This window comes from Notamacropus eugenii, chromosome 5, assembly GCF_028372415.1.
Source record: "Notamacropus eugenii isolate mMacEug1 chromosome 5, mMacEug1.pri_v2, whole genome shotgun sequence".
Taxonomy (NCBI): domain Eukaryota; kingdom Metazoa; phylum Chordata; class Mammalia; order Diprotodontia; family Macropodidae; genus Notamacropus; species Notamacropus eugenii.
In genome coordinates this window covers 60439034-60461435 of record NC_092876.1, presented here as the reverse complement: position 1 = coordinate 60461435, position 22402 = coordinate 60439034, and the positions used below count along the sequence as shown (strand labels likewise).

The 22402-nt window shown below is 42.6% G+C and overlaps 1 long non-coding RNA gene and 1 pseudogene across 2 annotated transcripts in view; one reads left to right on the top strand and one right to left on the bottom strand.

The window, feature by feature from the left end:
- The window catches only part of LOC140504337 (uncharacterized), a 43557-nt gene that overhangs the window by 6777 nt on the left and 14378 nt on the right, over positions 1 to 22402 (top strand). For both annotated transcript variants that reach the window (XR_011967062.1, XR_011967061.1), the window contains one exon: positions 6003 to 6051. This is a non-coding gene — a long non-coding RNA (uncharacterized lncRNA). The remainder of the gene's footprint in view (positions 1 to 6002; positions 6052 to 22402) is intronic.
- LOC140503168 (uncharacterized) lies at positions 16556 to 18355 on the bottom strand (annotated as a pseudogene).

The window sequence follows — 22402 nt, the reverse complement described above, 5'->3', positions numbered from 1 at the left end:
GGCATTTTCCAGATTTACTATTCCAAGTTGAAAGATTTCTTGGAGCTCTGATATTCTTTGCTGTGTGAGCCAGAAGTAATCCCTTGTAGCCCCTGCTGTTGCTAAGGGAATCACTTCAGGGGTGCGGTCTCAGCAGCCAATAGGGCTTGAAGGGGACCCCCCCTCAGCCCTCCCTGGTCGACTGCCCTCTGAGGCTTGGTTTTTCTGGGTAGCCCAGGGGGTGCCTGGGATGAGCTTTCATCTCTGAGCCTGAACTCAATCCCCTACTAATCAATGTTATCTCCAGTTCATCAATGTAAATTATTTACTCCTGTTCTGGCTGCTTTCCCTGACCGTCTCTCTGTCCCTTCTTCTACCCTCATAGACTCCTACCATTTTCAGATGGAAGGGGCTTCCAGGGGCTGCCCCCGAAGGGTTAGTTGTTGAAAGAGACCTTTGAGATGACTAAACTCATTTTACAGATAGGGAAACTGAGGGGAAGTGGCTTGCTTAAAGTGACTCAGGCAGGTGCTGATAGAGTTAGGACTAAGATTTAGAACTAGAAGGCACTCCCATCATTTTACAGATGAGGAAACCAAAACAACGACTAAAAACAAGAGAAATGACTTAGCCAAAGATAAATAGGTGGTAAATTTTTCCAAATTCTGTGATCGTGCCCAGTGTACCCCATTGCCTCTCCTCATCCCCCAAACATTTATTCTTAGGTTTTTGCTGATATAAGGGACTGCACCCCACTCCCCAGCCCCTTCCAGCAACTCTCGTTTCCCACTCTGAGATGATTTCCCAGGCTACAGGGGCTCGGGAATGCCTGGGTGGGGACTACCTCCATGAAATACTGGGAAATCCAAATTCTACTGGATATCTCTTACAAAATTATATTAATTATAAAGTAGAGGAATCTTAAAGATCATTATATCCAACTCTATTTTCCCTCCGCCCCCTCCTTTCTTACAGATGAAGAAATGGAGACTTGGACAGGGAAGTGAATTGTTTGAGTCAGGATTCATATCCGTATCCTTTGACTCCAAATCCAAAGAGACTTCTACTATACTGCACTATCTTGGGGTAACTTAGTGGTGCAATGGCTAGAGCACTGGGTCTGGAATGAGGAAGACCTGAGTTCAAATCCAGCCTCAGACACTTATTAGCTGAACAAGTCACTTCACCCTTTTTGCCTCAGTTTCCTTATCTGTAAAATGAGGTGAAGAAGGAAATGGCAAATCACTCTAGTATCCTTGCCAAGAAAATCCCAAATGGGGTCACAGAGAGTCAGATAGGACTGAATAACGTCAGCAACATAGCATCTTAAGCAGCTGTTAGAGTACTTCCAGTAATAGGGAGCTTGTTTTCTTGGGAGGCAGTCCATTTCATTGTTTGACTTTTCTCACGGTCATAACATATTTTTTAAAATATGCAATTGATTCCAAATCCAGTGCTCTTTCTACCATGCTGTCCCTGCTCTCATGTGTCTTATAGTCATAGATAACCTCAGATTTCTTTCTGGCTCTAAATTTCTGAATCTATGATCCTGATTCTGTCAACCAGTCAGTCAACAAACAGTTATTAAGTGCCTACTATGTGCCATAAACACTGAGAGTAAAATGAAGGCAAAAGAGAACCTCTGCCCTGCTCACATCATTCTTTATATTGTAGTTCATATGACTTTATGTTCAGATCCTCTACCAACCTGGTCACCATCCTTTGGGCATGTCTAGAGTGAGCCAGCTCTAGAATGGGCACATCCTAGAGAATATGAGAGCCAGAAATTATTTTAAATCATCTGATTTTCTTTCTTACAGATGAGAAAAAAGGAGGCCCTGAGAGATTGAACCACTCTCTCAAGGTTGCCAAGGGAATTAAACCTAGAGTGAAGACTATGTCCTGGCTTTTCCTGAGTCCAGGGGTCAGTTGGCTCCTTAATTCCCATGTCTAGAAGTCATTTCTGGCCTGGGGCCTCATCACAAGTGCCCACACTTGTCCTTCCTACCCTCCTTAGCCCCCGACCTTGGATGTGCTAGATGGTGCAGTATCTAGAGCACTGGACTTCAAGTTAGGAAGAGCTAAGTTTAAACGTTGCCTTGGAAACTTGGTAACTATGACTCTGAACTCTTAACCTCATGGTGTCTCAGTTTCATCATCTGTAAAATGGGGATAAAAGTAGTAGTTAACCTCATAGGACTGTTGTGAGGATCGAAAGATATTGATCATTAATCAAATTGTTGAAACCATTAAGTATGAAGTGCTATATAAAGGGTAGCTGTTATTATTGTAATGATTAAACGTTAAAGCAAATTCTGAGGTAATACCTTAAAACTTCCAAGGATCTGTGATTTCCTCCTATGCTATAAAGTCATCCATAGTATAAAGTAATGGAAGGCTTCGGGCAATGGAGTCTTCACTTAGCCAGAGGATGAGTTTCTGGTCCTTGGACAAGAGATCCACAGGGCCCAATGCTCAAAGGCTATTCAGCTGGGTGGATGAGAGGGAGAGAGAGAGAGAGAGAGAGAGAGAGAGAGAGAGAGAGAGAGAGAGAGAGAGAGAGAGAGAGAGAGAGAAAGAGAGAGAGAGAGAGAGAGAGAGAGAGATAGAGGGAGAGAGACAGAGAGAGAGAGAGAGAGAGAGACAGAGAGAGAGAGAGAAAGACAGAGACAGACAGAGAGAGACAGAGAGAGACAGAGAGAGAGACAGAGAGAGACAGAGAGAGAGACAGAAAGAGAGACACAGAGAGACAGAGAGAGAGAGACAGAGAGAGAGAGAGACAGAGAGAGACAAAGACAGAGAGAGACAGAGACAGAGAGACAGAGAGAGAGACAGAGAGAGACAGAGAGAGAGACAGAGAGAGACAGAGAGAGAGACAGAAAGAGAGACACAGAGAGACAGAGAGAAAGAGAAAGAGAGAGAGAGAAAGAGATCCCCAGAACTTCTCTAGCATTTTTTTTTTAGGGTTTGCAAAGATCCTGGCTCTCAGCAGGCTTGAAAGGTAGGCAACAGGGACGCTACAGTTTTTCTTGAAGATCTAAGGATACTTTTGTAGTTGAGGAAACTGAGGCCAGGCCAGGTTAAGGGTACAAGGGTAGTAAGCATCAGATGTAAGATTTGAACTCAGGTCTTTTGACTCTAGGACAGGGTAGATTCATTTTGGATCTTATGAGCTTGCTTTGTAAATATTGTGATAACTGGATTTCGGTAGAAGTGCTTTTCTTTGCAATTCTCTTATTTTCTGCATTGAAAACCTCATTCTGAGAAGGACTGTTAGCTTTACCAGACTGCCATAAATGTTCATGATACAAAACGAGGTTTTCGTACTAGATTCATTTTCTTTCTACTGTTCCATGTGGGACTTTGGCAACTGATGGCTAAAAACCAAACAAACCCCAAACAAAACCCAAGGTCCAAGGCTTGAACTGGAACTAGTTGCCTGGAAATACTTCCTCCATCTCCCCTCAAACTGCCCTTTCTCTCCTTCTTAGGGAAGTATCTAATAATGTTCATTATTCAGATTTCACCTGGATAAATATGTTGGTATAAGATTGGGGATTATGGTTTTTTTTTAAAGCCTCTTTGGATATGCCTCAGAGCAAATTCCACTGAACTATCTATCCATCAACAATTAATTTCCTGCTTTATTCCAAGGGTCTAGGTTAGGCACTGGTGGGGAGGGGGTGTTGGGGGAAGGGCAAAAGACTTTTGTGAGACAAAAGGATTTGCCTTCAAGGACTTTACATTCTGCTAGGGGGAAACAACAGCAGCTCATAAAGTTCTGAAGCCATTTTGTCCAATCTCCTCATTTTATAGTTGAGGAAACTGAGGCACAGGAAGACTGAGCACCTTGCTCACAGGGGGTAAGGAACAGAGATGGGATTCAAACCTAGGTCTTGTGACCTCTTGCCCTGCTCTCTGCAGCTTCCCTCTTGAAGAGATGAAAAAAGGGAGACCCAGAAGAGTGAAATATCGTGCAACAAAACCAGGATGGACTCCTTTCCATATTTCCCTTAGGACTTGCCAGATAGGAGGCAGTCTCTTCACTATTCAGGACTCACTCCCCAGGCTACAGAATTAGATCATACCTCCCTCCTTTGGCTTTTCTGAGTTGGTAGTGACAGAAGAAGAAAACTGCCCGCTGCTCAAAAGCTTGGCATAGAAACCACTTTGGAAAGGATTTGCCTTCTGGTTTTCAATAAAACCCCAAGGAATGCTTATCTATTGGGCTCACCATTTCCCTGGGGCCACAAGTTCTTTTTATTTCCCTTGTGAATGAGAAGAGTTAAGTGCAGGGTTTGGTAACAGGGGGTCATGGGTTCAAGTCCTGACACTATGGTTGTTGCTATTGAGTAGTTTCAATCTGACTCTTCATAACCCCATTTGGGGTTTTCTTGGTAGAGATACTGGCGTGGCTTGCCATTTTCTTCTCTAAACCATTTTACAGGTGAGGAAACTGAGGCAAACAGAGTGAAGTGACTTGCCCCAGGGTCACACAGCTGGCAAGTGTCTGAGGTTGGATTTGAACTCATGAAGATGAGTCTTGCTGATTCCAAGTCCAGGACTCCACCTCAATGCCCTGGCTCACCGTTAACTTAGGTGATTGTGGTTGTCACTTATCTCGTGGGGCTTCAATTTCCTCCTCTGTAAAATGACTTATTAACATTTGAAATCTCTACCACACAGAGTTTCTGTGAGGATTATATGAGACAGTAGACATAAAAATGTTTTGCAATCCATGAAGCCCTCTACCAATGACAATTTATGGATGGCTCAGCATCACACATGGCTCTGTCTGTGGCCATGAAGTTTCTCCCAAAGCCCTGCCCTAGTCTTGTTGGTGGAATGAATTGGCTGAGGTTTTTCTCTTGGAAGCCCCCAGTCTTGGGATTTCCTTTTGGTATGGGAGGTTGAATGTTTATGGTGCTAGTTATTTAAGCTGTTCTTGTCTACAGAGGTAGAGACAGGGAGACCTGGGTTGAAATCCTGTCTTGGTCACTTACTAATTGTTTGACCCTGAGTCAGGCACTTTACGTTTCTCAGACTCAGTTTCCTCCTTTGTAAAATAGGGATAATAATAGCACCTGCCTCAGAATTGTTATGAGGATCCAGTGAAATAATGTTGGCAAAGTGCTATGTGTTATTACACCAGATAAATATCAACTGTTGTTAGTGATCCTTTGAACTAGTGAGGCAGGTCAGAACATCAGGACTTACTCTGATAAGGTCAATTACAATGTGCTTACTTGTGACAGGGTTCTCTGCCTCTTCAAAGACTACAGGATCATAGGATGTGTGTGTGTGTGTGTGTGTGTGTGTGTGTTCATCCTTCATTGCCAAAGAAGACCATGCCATCAGAGAAATGATGACATGACTTGCACTTGACTATGTTTTGAGTGAGGGAGGGCTGTGCAGGTCACCAGTCTCACTTCTCCTCCAGAGTCATCTGAATCCAGTGACCAGATATTCATCAGGATGACTAGAGATGACCCAGGATGAGGCAACTGGGGTTAAGTGACTTTCCCAAGGTCACACAGCTAGTGAGTGTCAAGTGTCTGAGGTGAGATTTGAACTCAGGTCCTCCTGACTCCTGTACTGGTGCTCTATCCACTGCACCACCTAGCTGCCCCAGGATCATAGGATATTAAAATTGTGAAGGCCCTTAGAATACAGGATGTCAGAGCTGGGAAGGCCCTTAGAACACAGAATGTCAGAGCTGCAGGGGACCTTAGAACACAAGATGTCAGAGCTGGGAGGACCCTTAGAATACAGAATGTTAGAGCTGGGAGGGTCCTCAGAACACAGACTGTTTGGGCTGGAAAGGAGCTTAGGTCAGAGAATATCATCTTGGAGGCACTTTAGGTAATAGAACATTAGATCTAGAATATTCCATAGGACGCAGAATGTCAGAGCTAGGGGAGACTTTAGAATGTAGATTGTCAGAGGTGAAAGAGACCTTATATTATAGAATGTTGACTTTTCAGGTCTTAGAAGTCATCTAATCAGATACCTTTATTTGACAGATGGGGAAACTGAGGCCCAGAGAGAGAGAGCAACCCAAGATCACAGCTAGTAAGTAGTAGTTTGGATATGAACCTGATTCCCCTGACTCCAAATGCCACATTATTATTACCAAGAAGAGAAAAGAAAGGGGGCCACATTTGCTTCTGCTCAGATAACCCCATTCACAGGCAAGATCACTTTCACTCCAACTTCCATAATGATTTGAAGTTTGCCAAGGGCTTTCCTCCCCACAGTCCTGTGAGTCAGGTTTTTATTTTCATTAGTGATACTTAATGAGGAGGAGTGACTCACCCAGGGTCACACCATGTCAGAGCTGGGATCTGAACCTAGTATTTCAATCTCCAAGCCTGTGCTTTTCCCACATGCTGGGCTTTGCTTACATAATCTATAAGATCCTTTTCAGCCCAGAATCCTATGATACTGTGACTGAGGCCCCAAGGCATTGGCTGCCTGACTTGTAGTGGTATTCTCCCAGAGCTGCTGGATGGCATTTATTCCTGTGGAAAGTACCCCACTTTGGATGGAGAGAATTGAGAGCGACTCTCATGTTGGTGGAATGAGTTGGCTGAGGTTTTTCTCTTGGAAGCCCCCAGCCTGGGGATTTCATTTTAGTATGGGAGGTTGAATGTTTATGGTGCTAGCTATTTAAACTGTTCAGATAATTGTTTTGATAGGCATTGTATAAAATTATTAAACAAACTGATGAGGTAAGGACAGTATGGCAAGGCCTGTTTGGGAAAAGATTACCTGGAAGCTGTTGATCCTGGCTAAAGGATAATATTTACCTGTATGTATTCACTGGGGGTGTTCCCGTTGGTAATGAATTGAGTCAGGTGAGGTAGTTCCCTGTTTAGGAAGTGAAGTCATCTGTTAGCTCAGTAAATTAAAACTGTGGTTGGGCAAGCCTTGTCAGCACCCAGCTTGACTTTCATTAGTGGGAGAGTGGGTCATCACCACCATGTTTCCTTTTTTCCTGATTGTGAGAAGGGTCTAACAGTTTTCATAGAATCCTAGAATCATGGGGTGGGGGATGTGCTTAGAACATAGAATGTCCAAGCAGGGAGGCATCACAGAATATAGACTGTAAGAGCTGGAAGAGGGAGAGAAGAAAGAATATAGCCTATATGAATGTCAGAACTGGCAGAGAATTTAGAACATAGACTGTCAGAACTGGCAGGTCTTTGAATATAGAATGTCATTGCTGGGAGGGCCTTTAGAATATAGAATGCATGAGCTTGGGAGGGAACTTAGAACATGGAATTTCAGAGCTGAGAAGACCTTTAGAATAGAGAATGCCAGAGTTAGGAGGGGTCTTGAAATATAGAATATCAGAGCTAGATGGGACCTTAGAATATAGCATGTCAGAACTGGAAGGAGCCTTACAATGGATGAATGTCAAACCTAGAAGGGACAAAGGATGCCAAAGCTAGAAGGGCCCTTAGAACCCAGAATGTCAGAGCTGGGAGGGACCCTTAGAACACAGAATGTCAGAGCTGGGAGGAGCCTCACAATGGATGAATGTTAAACCTAGAAGGGACAAACAATGCCAAAGCTAGAAGGGCCCTTAGAACACAGAATGTCAAACGTGGAAGGAGAAAAAAATGCCATATCTAGAACATAGGTTGTTAGAATCAGAAGGAGCCTTAGAACAGAGAGTGTCACAGCTCAAATGGACACTGGAACACAGAGCTTTAAAACAGCAATGATAATCACAGAATCTGAAAGTTGGAAGGGACCTTAGAAGCAATCTAGTACAATCCTTACATCAAACTAATCCCCATTGTAACCTCCCTGAGAAGTGTACCTCCAGCCTCTATTTGAAGATACAAGTGGAGGAGGAAGCTGCCACCTCCTGGAGCAGCCCATTCCACTTTTGAACAGCTCTCACTGTTGACAGCACCTGGGTGGCCCAGTGGATAGAGCCGTGGCCCCGGAGTCAGGAGGAACTAAGTTCAAATTCAGCCTCAGACACTTCCTAGCTGTGTGACCCTGGCAAGTCACTTCACCCTGTTTGCCTCAGTTTCCTCATCTGTCAAATGAGTTACAAAAGGCAATGGCAAACTACTCCAGTATCTTTGCCAAGAAAACCCCAAATGGGGTTACAGAGAGTGAAACAACTGAAGATTTGTTAGGCATTTTTTCCTGCCATCAAACCTAAAATTGTGGCTTTCACCCATTGTTTCTGGTACTGCCCGCTAGCATCAAAAAGAATAATTCTAATTCCTCTTCTAAATAATAAATCCTTGAATACTGCTCTCCTGCATTCCTTCGTCTTTTCCAGTTCCTTCAATGCTTATATGGCACTTGGGGTTTTTTGTTGACCTGGCTATGAATTCTCCCCAATTTCTAAGTGTCTTCTCTAAGCTATGGCATCCCAAACTGAACACAGTACTACAGATCTCGGAGACCACAGTACAGCAGGACCATCACCTCCTGATTCCTGAAAACTACCTCTCTTAACGCAACTCAAGGTCACATTAACTTTTTGGGATGCCCTATCATATTGCTGACTCACATTGAGCTTGTAGTCCACTAAGATCCCCAGCTCTATTTTGGAACAACTGCTATTTAGTCATGCCTCACCCACCTTGTGCTTGTGAAGTTGATTTTTTTTGTCCCTGAGTGTAAAACCTTACATTTATGCCTGTTGTATTTCACCGTTAAATTTGGCCTAATGCTTTAACCTGTTAAGATGCTTTTGGGATCCCTACTCTGCCATCCATTGTGCTAGCTACTCCTCCCAGTTTTGGGTCATGTGCAGAATTGATAAACATGCCATCCATCCCTTTTTTCCACTTGTTCAGTCATGTCTGACTCTTTGTGACCCTGTGGACCACATTGTCCATGGGGTTTTATTTGGCAAAGATACTGGAGTGGTTTACCATTTCCCTCTCCAAGGGACTAAAACACATTGAGATTAAATGATTTGCCCAAGGTTGCACAGATAGTAAAAGTCTGAGACTGCAGACCCAGCACTTTATCCACTGAGCCATCTATCTGTCCCTTTTTCCCAAGTCATTGATGAAAATGTTAAACACCATAGGCCAAGACAGACCCTTGAGGCATTCCACAGGAGAGCATCTGTCATGTTAACATTGAACCATTAGTGGATACTTTTTGAGTCTGACCATCTAACCAGTTATGAGTCCATCTAATTGTATTATGATTTAATCTTACTCTCTGTCTGCTCCATAAGAATACATAAACGGTCAAAAAAACTTTGCTAAAATCCAGGTAAACTATTATAGCCCCAGCATTCCAGGTCACTTGATTCATCCAGGCAGCAAAGGAATCTCTCGTTATCTTGGGTATCAATTCCCTGTTAGTCCCCTTTGAGCTGTCATTTCCAGTGACAAATTTTGTGATTGAAAAGTTATTCTCTTTTGAAGAGAATTAAGGAACTCTATTTCCCCTCCATTATAAGTCATCATCATGATGTTCACTCCAAACACAGGTCCTCTCTCTCCCTCAATCCTTTTACTTTCAATGTAGCATTTTAAAAAAAATCCTTTTTGGTTGTTCTTAGCTTTCCTTTCCAGGTTCCACTAATTCTGAGCGTTAGAGTTCCTGACACTATTTTTATAGGATTATCCCATGAATATTCATCATCTATTACCTGACTTTGCTTCTACCTTTGACACATCTTTTCAAAAATCTAAGTGGATTGATGAGCTCCCTGTGCATCCACATTGACAAATCTCTTCAGACAAATCCAATTTTGTTTTCCTTCCTCACTGAATCTATTTTCCTTTGTATTTTATAGTTTTATTCTTGAGCATCTCCTGTCTCTCCTAGGATGACTTCTTTTGGAGTATTTTATTTCATGGGCTCCTATTTTTCTTCTGTGTTTTTGGAAATCTCTTGTCTCCAAATCTCCAATGTATGTCAGATCGTTATGCCCAGATTTCTTTTTGTTACCTATCACCAACTCTAGGATGGGGTATTCACTTCTTTCCACCTTTCCCTCCTGCCTCCTTCTCTGTTCCCATTATTTTTAACTCCAGAAAGCTGCTTTTCCCTGTTAATGAGAATCAAGTCTGGAATAGAATTTCCCCTTATTGATTCTTTCACCTTTTAAAGGATAAAATTATCACTTAGGTGGGTTAAGAAACAAGTGGCAGAGGGAGCTCCAGCAGATGTCTGGAGTTGTCTGTCACAACTATATCACAGCCCTGAGCCAGACTTGTGACCTGTTTTCCTAACTCTTCCTCTAGTTCTTCTTCTTATTCATGTGACAAAATGTCACTTTTTGACATTTTGATTTGAACTCAGTAGTGATGACAAAAATCACTTTTGTTACTCCCTCCTTTGACCTTCACTCAAACGCTTTTCATCATGGTTCCCTATTCTTGTTCCTAGATTTCTTACTATAACAACACTGATAACAGTAATAATTACTAGTATCTGTATAACACTTTAAGGTTTGCAAAGCACTTTACACACTTTTACTTATTCTGTATGTCACCTAGAGCCAGAGTCAGCTGTCCCTCACTCAAATCAAAGTCAACTGCAAATCATGTCATCATTTCCCCAATGTCATGGTCCTCTTTAAAAATGAAGGACAAACACAACCAAGAGCCAGAGTCAAGTCGTAGGTCTCATTCCACTAAATCTCCTATAGTTTCATGGCTGTTTGCCTGCCTCAGTTTTCTTTTCACTCTATTCCATTCAGTCTCTAAAATGATTTTCCTAAAGCTCAGGTCTGATCATGTCAGTCTCTCCATTCAATAAAGTTCAGTGACTCCCTATCACCTCCAGGATCAAATAAAAAATCCTCTTTTATATTCAAAACCATTCATAGCCCAACCCCTTTCTACCTTTCCAGGCTTCTTATCTCTTTCTTTTTGACATGGAATCTTTGGTCTGGAGACACTGGCCTCCTGGCTATTCCATGAACAAGATACTCCTTCTCTTGGCTCCTGGCATTTTCTTTGGCTGTTACCCCATGTTTACAACACTTTCCCTCCTTTGCTCCACGCATGGACATTCCAGGTTTCCTTTAAGTCCCAAATAAAATTCCACCTTCTACTGGAAGACTTCCCCAACTCCTCTTAATTCTAGTGCCTTTTCTTGTTATTTATCTTTCATATAGCTTGTATTCATGTTGTCTTCACTATTAGGTGTAAGCTCCTTGAAGGCATGGTCTGTGCTTTTCTTCTTTTTGTAATCCCAGTGTTTGGTACAGTCCCTGGCACATAGTAGGTGCTTCATATTTGTTTACTGATTGTTTGATCTCAGAGATACCTATGAAGTCAAATTTGTACCTTTGTTGAGACCTTTAGTCTCTCTTGTCTGATGCTTAAATTTTTGATATTCATGTATAGACACCAAAGGCTATAGGTTTTACTACTGAATCCTTGCTTAGATTTTTGTCTCCTGCAAATTTGTGGATGTCCCAGCTCCTATTCTTCCTTCTTTGTGACTTTGTATATCAACAGGGATATTCATGGTGCGTCTTCTTCCTCCTCCATCCTTTTTAGCTTGAGCCCTTTTGATCAGATTTGTAAGACACCTGACAAATATATTCTTAGCAACCTTTGTCAGGTGACTCTGTCTCTAGCTAGAAATCTACCAGCCCTATAACAGTAACCAGAAAACCAAATCTCATTCTTACTCTGACCTCTTTAGCCAGCTGTATACTTCCCAAATCTAATTATCTGTTCTGCATACTTTGCCTTCAATGGGCAAAAGTGAGCAAAGTACATTCTATGCCCTTAGAGTCTTCATTTTCTTGCCTAAGGCTTCATAATAATCTGTCATGCTTTTATGATTCCTTCTGGAAATATCATCTGAGTCCATGTGAATCACCAGAAAGGAGTAGTTGTCATAATTTTTGATAAGACTTGGAAAGTTCTGTCTCATGTCTTGGATGCAGACATGCCCCCAATAGGTCTCTTAGTGTTATCCACCCATCCAATAGATGTGTCGCTATCTTTGAGTGGGAAATCACTAACTACCATTCCTTTTATTTTCCTCTGCCCCTTAGTCTTCTTCACATTTCCCCTTACCTCATAACTGAGAACATCTGTGACTATATCACTCTTGGGAGGACAAGCACCTTCTTCATCCTCATTGCATCATCCTTTCTCCTTTTTAGGAAGAGCCTCAAATCAGCTACGAGGCTTTAATTGTACAGATGGTCTTTTCCTTTGTGCATTGTTCTACTTTCTATAATTCAAATGAAGGTTAAGTATCATTTTACCCACTCCAGAACCTACCTTTCCTCTGAATTAAAGCCTTACTTCTGTTTCCTTTAGAAGCCCTCCAATCTTCCTAACAACCTACAGTGTGTGTGGAGAGGTGTTTTTGTTGGTGTTTTTTTAATAGTCCTTCACCAGTTCTTCTAGGAGGGAGATCAGACTACACTTGGAATACAGATAATAGTCACTTACTTGACTGTGGTGACAAACAAAAGACAATACTTGATGGAATTGTCTGTGTAATTTTCCCTAACCCATAATGATTATGATTTTCAGTCTTGTTTCTTGAAATCACTAGCAAGTATTTATATCTTCACCCTAATCTGGTTGAAACTATTTTTAAAAGCCAGTTATTATTTTTTTTAAGTTAAAACTTACAAAAACAAGATTAGGAGTAGATTCTCTTAAGAAAAGTAGATGTGTATATATATATATATATGTATATGTGTGTGTATATAGCAATACCTACATATAAATATATCCATGCTCAATTGTAGCCTTGAAGGATGGGTAGAGGGGAAGAAGGGGGAAAAGAAGAACTAAGTAAAAAGTGTACATCAGAGAACAAAGGGAAATCTACAAGGAAGCAAAGAAAAGATGGACAGTTTTCAACATAATGCATAGTATTTAGTACGTACACTTTCTTGAAGTGATTTTATTGTTATATACTCTGAATCCTCTCCTATGTTTGGCTGTGCACATGACATGTTTTTTCTTTCATATTTAAGTTTATAATGTTTCTTTTTATTTTCTTATTATGTATTTAAGTTTTAGTATTTGTTTAAAATAAAAAAAAAACCCCACTTACTTTACAACCAGTTTGCCCCACCCACCAATCCATTCCATCAGTTTTCCTAACCTTCTGTTTATCCCACTTACCTTTTCTTTATGTGATCTTGCTTTGCCTTGCCAACTATTTTCTCCTTTTCCTGTTTGAGCTTATCTTTTTAGGTTCCACTACTGCTCTATCCTCCTTAATCCCTTTATATATTCCTTTATTATCCTTAATCTTGCTTTCCTGCACCTGAACTATTATTTGGTTCCCTTCCAAATTTTCTTCAATTTCTCCCACATCTTGCCAAATCTCTCCTGCTCAAATCCAACTCCAGTTCTTCTTCACTAATCCCTACTGCTTCAAGTGCCTCTTACTGTTTGACTTAGGCCCTCTTTTCTAGATCCTTTCCCAATGACATTTTCCCACAGAAGTTGGTAGTCTATAGAACATACAATGTCAGAATTTAAAGGGACCTTAGAACATAACATGTGAGAAGTAAAAGAGACCTTAGAATATAGAATGATAGAACATCAAATTCAATTCAGTAAGTGTTGTTGAATTGACTTAACTTGGATTGAATTGAACTGAAGACCTGGCAGGGACTTCAGAACATAGAATATCTGAGCTAGAAGGGACATCAGAAACCATCCTGTCTAATTTCCTCATTTTATAGATGAAGGATCTCAGGGACAGAGCAGAGAGGGGGCCTATCCAGAAGGTATGACCTACTTCTATTTCTCCCTGAGACAATTGGCACACTAACTGCTCTCTTCTCCTGCCAACTGGAAATGATGTTATCTCTCCTGTTCTTTATATAGTTGGCAGTGAGACTCTCTCCCCCACTCCCTAATCCTCCTCCCCAATTGATCTGTACCCAACATTCCTGATAAACATGAGTCAGAATGTTGGCACATCAGTTTGAAAGGTTTTGAAAGATCATGGTATCATAGTAGAAAGGGCACTAGATCTCGAGTCAGAAGACCTGTGTTGGAGTTATGATTCCAAGTTCTGTAGGTCAGATGTGTGACTTTAGGCAAGTCACTTTGTCTGGATTTTCTTGGGATGGTGGTAGAAGGAAGGAAGGAAACAGTCATTTATTAATCCCCTAACATGTGCCAGACATGTGCTAAGCATTTTACGAATGTGTCATTTGATCCTCATGACAACCCACCAGATAGGTGCTATTATAAGCTTAATTTTACAGTTGAAGAAATGGAGGCAGACAGAGGTTAAGTGACTTGCTCAGGGTCATAAACCTAGTAAGTATCTGAGGCCAGATCTCCTGATTCCAGTCCCAGTGCTAGCTGCTTCCAGGTAGGGTCAGGATCAAAGGGGTTATATTAGGCTGTTTTTAAGGTCCCTTACACCTCTGGCATTCCAGGTTCTAAAGTCTCTCCTAGCTATGACATTCTATGTTTTAAGTTCCCTTCTAGTTACCATATACTATGTTCCAAGGCCTTTTCCAGCTCTCACACTATCTTCTAAGGTCCCTTTTGGCAATTTTTTCTAGGGTCTCTTTCAGCTCTATGTTCTAAAATCCTTACTAGCCTGACATTCTATGTTCTGAGGTTGCTTCTAGTTCTGTGACATTCTGTGTTCTAAAGGCCCTCCCATCTCTAACACTTTCTGTTCTAAGGCTCTCTCAACTCTAACATTCTCTGTTCTAAGGCCAGCTCCTACCTTTGGCACTGTATGGATTTGTTAGTGACCTGGGTGTCAGGGATGAATGCAGAACATGTAAAAATATAGATGCATTACATAGTTGAGGCCTTGGGAACCATCAAATGTGCACATGGCTCTAATCCTTCAACTGAGTAGGCTGAGATGTCACATCCCTGGGATGTGGGTCACCTGTGTCTGCCCAGAATGCTATTAAAAAGTGAGATGATCCTGGTCCTCTATCTTGGACTTTCCAGGAGATGTCTCACACAGAACGGTTCCTGCCAGGCAGATCTGGTTTGGGGCATCCTATGCTAGTTCTGTGCTGTGCCCTTTGTAGTTTTCCATAGACACCCCCCTCGGGGAGGGGGGGAGATATTCTGTTTTGCTAACCTTGAGGCTTTCCATTCTTTTCAGGGAAATTCCAGCAGACAGACTATATCTTCTCACCCTCCTTGCTGGGAAAAGGCCTGCTGTCCTATGGAGGCTGCCCCATAGATGTGATCAATGTTAGAACAATGCTGGATCCCTTTTCACCATTATTCTAACTCCTAAACCTTTACTTACATTATTCCTTCTTCTGGAATCCCTCCATCCCCTAGTCCATCACTCCTGTTTGCCCAATTTCTTCCCATCATTTAGAGCATAATTCTCCATAGTGAATACCTTGAATAGTAATTTCTCCATCCTTTAGTACTTAATATTCCTATTGATGTCCTTTCAAATATCTCAGTTCATCAACTGTCTCAACTCCCATGATCTGCACCTTCGCTCTACCTTTGCCCCAAATATCATTCGTTTGAGCTTATCATCACCCACAAATCTTCTAATTCCACAGTTCTGATCTACAAAATTCCCCTACTTGGAATAGCCTCTTAAATATTCTTATATCTCTCCCTGTGTATCACTTCCTGTCTTTTATTCTTTGTTTCCATCACAACTTTGAATCACTCCATCCCTTCCCTCTCTCCTGCTTTGTCACCCTGCAACGGCCCCATTTTCTTCCCTTTGAAATCCTGCTGTTACAGAGAACCGATTCAACTTCAGGCTTTTCCCTTCCTGAAAGGCTCATCTCTCTCTTGTCTATTACTACTCATTCCTTTCCAAACTCCCATGCTGGATTACCCTATCATCTGTCTATTTTGTAACTTCTTGCATTTTGCTGAATATTCTTGGAGGAGGTCACATAACTGTTCTGATGCAGTCTACTACCAATTCTCTCCTGGGTCTTTGCTGTTGTATAGGACACTTTATTCCTCCCTGTCTGACTTCCTCTTTCACTCTCCATAGTATCAGTCCCACACCTTCACTTTTCTTCCCAAAATGCTTACATTCCCCTCCCTACTCCCTCCCAACAGAAGACCTTGTCTCATATTTCACAAAAAAGTGGGGCCGCTCCTTAATGAGTTTTCTTTTCAATTCTCTACCTTTCATCCCCTCAGCATCCTCATTCATTTTCTCCCACGGTCCATTCTCAGAAGTGACCCCTTTTTCTTGCCAAAGTTCATCCCTCTATTTCAGTCCTTGATCCCATCCCCTCTTCTCTGGTATTAGCTGGCTCTTTCATCATCCTTTCTCTCTTTCTAATCTCCAGTCTTTTTTCATTCCCTGCTTCTACAAATATACCCAAATCTTTTCCAGTTTGGTAGGGAAAAATGGTTCTCAACATGGGATACTCAAAATAACTTATAGGCAAAACAGCTCCCATATCTATCACTAGTCTCTATGAAAAGTTTATGGGGAATATCCATCCAGTTTAAACCAACACTCTCTCTCCTTAATCCTTCCCCTTCCTGGAGTGCCTTCACCATTTCCACCAATGCTTCCATGACTGCTGCCATACCTGGCCCCTCAACCTCCAAAGTTGCTGCAGGTGAGGTTATTCAGTGAATCTGCTAGCTTTGCTATTTTTCCTACCCTAGGAACTCTTCTTCTCATCTCTCAAATTCTTTTTTTCTTCACTTTTCTCTCCTGTATAGTCCAGAATGAATGCCCAACCATTGATCTCAATTCCATGTTTGTCTTTTAAGGCTTTGACCACTTCTGCTTGAATTTAACATAGGTGATTCCCTTGGGTGTCCTTCCTATAGACCAGCTTAACCTCAATAGTGTCTCTGAACTCTTTCTTGAGGACCCTCTGAGTTGCTTTATAAGGCAGATTCTTGATGAAGAGTATCCTTGCATCTTGTTCCTTTTCTTTTGCTTAATAAAAGCAAAAGTTTCATTTCTAGTTTCATTTCAGAGCTGATCACTTTGGAGCCATTGAGTTGCAGAGTTTTTTCCATGTCATTAGTGGATTTAAATTCCTCATAGCCAAAACTTCCTGGTAGTGCCAATTTGGATGTCCACACCTGTTGAGGTCCTTTTTTGCAAAGAAGTTCATGATGCCAGGTTTTACCTCAGAAGTGATTTTGTTGAAGTTCATGCTACCATGGAAGAGATGGAAATTTGTAGAAGCTTCAGCTTCCAAATTCTATTTCCTGGTTTCAGGGATTTTCTGTTTGCCCATTTCCTTTTTCCTCCTCCCTGGTACTTCTTTGACAGGCATTTCCTCCTCCTCTTCCTTTTCCTTCTTGGATTCCCTGGCTTTCCCAGGGTCAGCTTTCATAGAAGCAGCCTTCCCTTTGGCGAGTGTCATATCCACAGCTTCTTCAGAATCATCCTTATCTTCATTCTCATCACCATCATCTTCCTCCTTATCCTCTTCCTCCTCAGAATCTTGTTGGGCTAGAACTGCTCCCATTTTTGGTGGCTTTAATTCTTCATCCTTTTCATCTTCACCGTGCTTTTCTTCACATTCACTCTCCTCTTTCTTGGCATTCGTCCTATTTTTTTTGCCCCTTTGGTCAGGGTGGGGGAGGATGGGTGCTTTAGCTGGGTGACTGCTGTTTTAGCTGGAGTGGCTCCCTTCTTGCCTGATGTGATGACAACTTTGGCTGGGGTAGCCCCTTTTCTTGGCAGGGGCCGCTTAGCAGCCTTCTTACCAGGAGTCATGAGTGTTTTCTTGGCAGGTATGGTGGCAACAACAATTTTTTTGGCTCATGGGACTTTCTTTGCTGGTGTAGCCATAGCCTTCTTGCTCTATCTTAGGGACCACAACTGCTTTCTTCATCTTCTGGCATGTCCTCATCCTCACTGTCTTCTACGTCCTTTGAGGGAGGAACCATTTCTTTGGCTCATCTTGATTTTTCAGCATGTGATTAGAAGGTGGAGGGTGCAGATCTCTTGGCAGAAGTTCAGGCAATATTGGTGATAGTAGGGAGCATGGGGAGGAATCCATCCACAAGCAGTCCTTTCTTTGCTGGTGGAGATTGAAACTGATCACTTTGTCTTCTCTATTAAAAAAAAATAACCTTCACTTGACCTACCATCCCTTCAAGCTAACATTCTCTCTCACCCCCTTTTTAGTGCTAGTCTCCTAGAAGAACCATTCCATACTCACTCTCTCCTCCTTGTCACATCCCACCCCACTTTGCCCCGCTTCTACTCTAGCTTCCAAGCCAACTACTCTACTTGGCTTGATCCAGGGTTACCAACCACCCTTTAAATGGAAACATCTAATGCCCTTTTCCCGTTCTTCATACTTTTTTTGACTTCTCTGAAGCTTTTGATGATGTTGAGCTTTCCTTCTTCCTGGATACTCTCCCTTCCCTGGATTTTCAAGACACTGTTGTGACTCTGGCTGACCTTGCTTTCTTAGTCTCTCTTCCTGGATCATCAACTTCATTCAATTCTCTTTTCATGTTTATGTCAGATCCTGAAATAAATCAGAGCCATGAGGTGAGGAATAAGTTATCTTTAATTGAGATGACAGAGTAGCAAACCTGTCACTCTGGGGGATGTCCAGTGGGTTTCCCAACCAAAGAGACCCAAGAGAAAGGTTTTTTTTTGTCATTTTAGGAGGAGAGGGGGATGAGACAATATGAGGTAGCAAGGCCTGGTTGTGAGACCTCAGTGAGATCTCAGGTGAGGAAAGCCAAATCATTCTGGCTTTTTTGCCCTTTATACCATGAATACTAATGGAAGGGGGCAAAGACACTAGAAGCTGTGATCTGGCTTGAGCTGGGCTCCTTGCATGACAACATCCCTGGGTGGGGAGACCTAGGATGTGGTTCAGTTCAATCTAATCTCATTATCTTAAGGGTAGGAATATAAGGATATTACTGGAATTTTGACACTGTTAGGATGACTGAGATTTAGGCAGTCTATATTATAATTGGTATTAATAATTCTTTGTCTTTACATTAACAATTGTATTAACAGTTTTATCAGTTATTATTGGGAATTCTGATCTTCTTTATTCTGGCGCTATCTTCAGTTTTCATGGAATTTATCCATGAAGTTATTTTTGTGCAGGTCACACCATAGCTACATATTCAACCTTATTTTTTCCCCCTAAAATCTGTTTCCGTATACTTTCTGTGTTCTAGCGATCTCTACCTGGACATGCATCTCAAATTCAGTATGTCCCAAACAAGACTTATTAACTTTCCCATTAAAATCTACCTCTCTGCTCAACTTTCTTATTTCAGTCCAATTCACTAATACCCTTCCACAGGCATTCAAGTTTACAACCTCAGGGTCTTCCTCAACTCTTTATTCTTTTTTAACACCCATATCCAATCAGTAACTAGATGTCACAGTGGATAGAACACTGGGCCTGGAACTGGAAAGACCTGAGTTCAAATCCAGTCTCAGATACTTACTAGCTGTGTGACCCTGAGCAAGTCACTTAACCTCTGTCTGCCTAAATTTCAACAACTGTAAAACGGGAATAATAAAAATATCTATCTCCCAAGGATGCAGTGAGGATCAACTGACATAATATTTTAAAGCACTTAGCACAGTTCCTGGCACACAGCAGGCTCTTAATAAATTATTGTTCCCATATCCTAGCCCTACCACCACCACATCTACTCTATTGGCTCCTTTCCCTCCACTTACACAGTCACCACCCAATGCATCCCTTCTTGTTTAGAATATTCTAATAGCTTCCCAGAGCAGCTAGGGGTGCCATAGCGCCAGGCTTGGAGTCAGGAAGACTCATCTTCTAAGTTCAAATCTCAGACACTTACTAGCTATGTGACCCTGGGCAAATCACTGAATTGTGTTTGACTTAGTTTCCTCATCTATAAAATAAGCTGGAGGAGGAAATGGCAAATCACTCCAGTATCTCTGCCAAGAAAACCCCAGTGAGGTCACAGAGAGTTGGACACAATTGAAATGACTGAACCACAACAAAATCTAGCTTCTTAACTGGCCTCCTGCTTCTAATCTCTTCCCTCTCAATCAATCAGTAAGCATTTATTAGTCTACCATATGTCAAGCTCTGAGCTAAGCATTGTGGATATGTGTCAAAGAATGAAACCGTCTCTACTCTCAGAGCTCTCTCAACAGTACAGGAATTGATATTCCTTTAAGTGTGGTCTTGTCCATGTTACTTCCCAGCTCAAGGAACTTCAGAATTACCTTCAGAATAAAACACAGACCTCTCTAATTGTCTTTTAAATCACCTCACAATTGGGCTCCAATTTCTCTTTCTAGGCTGATTTCACATTACTCTACCTTCCGCATGTTAAATTCTACCTGCACTGGCCTTCCTGCTGTCTTCCTTACATGATATTCCATCTGCCATTTTCCAGTCTTTGTACAAGCCCTCTCCCCCTTGCCTCCCTCCATGCTTTACTTCAAGGCTTAGTACAAGTTCTGCCCCTACAAGGGACCTTTTCTGATCCTTTCCGGTGTTTGTGCCATCTTCTCCTTCCTTCTCCTCCTTTTTCTCCTTCTCCTTCTCCTCCTCCCCCTCCTTCATATTTCTCCCCCTCTTCCAACTCCCCAGCAGGAGAATGTGAGCTCTTTGAGGGTAGGGACTATTGTGTCTTGTCTTTATATTTCTAACATCTCTAACATGTCAGAGCTGGGAGGGCCTTAGAACACAGGACATCAGAGCTGGGAGGAACCTTAGAACACAGAATGTCAGATCCCTCCCAGCTCTGACATTCTGTGTTCTAAGGACTCTAACTGATTCTGATATTTTTGACTCTGAGTAGCCTGGCCAGCAGCTTCAACTACATTAGCTGTGTAAATGGAACTGTGGCTCTCAGCTGGCACTTTCATGGTGTCAGTGTTGCTCCTGGCTTACCCGGGCCTGGCCCTCAGCTTTGGGTTCCTGCACTGTGGCCTCTGACTCCCCTATGACTCTGGCTCCTCCTGGGGGGACCTAGCACCTTGAAGCTTTGCTCTCCCTCTCTGCAGTCCGGGCTCTATGGCCCTGAGCATCCTGCTCTTTTCAGATCATCAATGACAAGAAAGAAAAAAGGCAATGCCATTTTTGAAAGGATTTTGGTAACAAAGGAGAGAGAGCCCCAGAAAGAAAATTAAAAAAGCGAGAAAGTAACTGAAAAAAGAGATTTCTAGATTTTCATCTTCCCAGCTCTGCCAATTCCCTTACGTCTCAGAGAAACCTCCGAAGAATTCACTGAGAGCATATGAGTAATGCCCAGGAAAGGGGCTGTCCTTGGGGACAGGGGAGAAGACAGAATGATTGCGGATTTGATTAGACTTCATTTCCAAACCACAGGCTCCCTAGGGCAAGCGAGCCAGCCCCTCCTTCTCTCCTCCCTACCCCCCATCCACTTTCAGCTGTGCTGAGTCAGAGAAGAGGCCTTTGTCTGCTCTCAGGTTCCTTTCTGAGGCATTCCTCCCCCCACCTTGGTCCTGCAGACCCCTGAAAGAAACCTCAGTGAAAGGCAAGCTTTGAGCACAGCTGTGGAAGGAACCTTTGACTTGGCGGGAGAGGGGCACATGCCAAGAAGGCCATGGGCTAGCCCAGCTGATTCAGAGCCCAGCCAAAGGAGTTTTATGGGGCTGTTAGGACTAGGTCAGGGCTGGGAATGCTGTGGGAAGGGGCTGCTGAAGGGTGGGGAAGGGGCTGGAGCTCAGATGCTCCTCGCTCACAGTAGTACTCCATCTCCAGTTCCCAAGGCTCTCTCCCTTGCCTAGAACACTCTCCCTCCTAATGCCTTTCTCTTAGGTCCTGGCTTCCTTCAGTACTCAGCCCCAATAGCTGCAGGAGGTCTTGTCCAGTTTTTCCAGCTGCTAGTGCTTTCTCCTCCACATGTGCCTTGTATCTACTCTGTATGTTCCTTAATTGTACTTACTTATAAGCGTGCTGTCTACCAGCCCGTTAGCCTGTGGGCTCCTTGAGGGCAGGGACAGTTTGGGGTTTTACTTGTAGCCACAGTACTCACACAGTACCTGGCATACCGTAGGCACTTAATAAATGCTTTTTGATTGATTGACGGTAGTGTTGAGACTTTGGATAAAGGCAGAAGAGGAGAGTATTTGCTCCTCTTAGGAGCTGTGCTTGAGGACAGAGGGTGGACAAAGTCCCTGGGAGGAAGCAGGAATGAAAAAGTCCTAGAACCATTCCAGCGAGTGTACAAAAACTGGAACAAGTCCAACAACGCCTTCCTCAGGGATAACTGTCTTGGACTGATGATCTTTTCTTTAGTTGTGCTCCATCTACTTTTACCCCTTCTCTTCATCTTACTCTGTGCTTCAACTCTGTTACCATATCACCACTGCTGCCATCATCACCATCACCATCACTACTACCATCACCACCATCACCATCACTGCCACCATCACCACAACTACCACCATCATCACCATCACCATGACAGCCTCACTACCACCATCACCACCATCACCATCACCACTACTGCCATCATCACCATCACCATGATAGCATCATCACCATCAT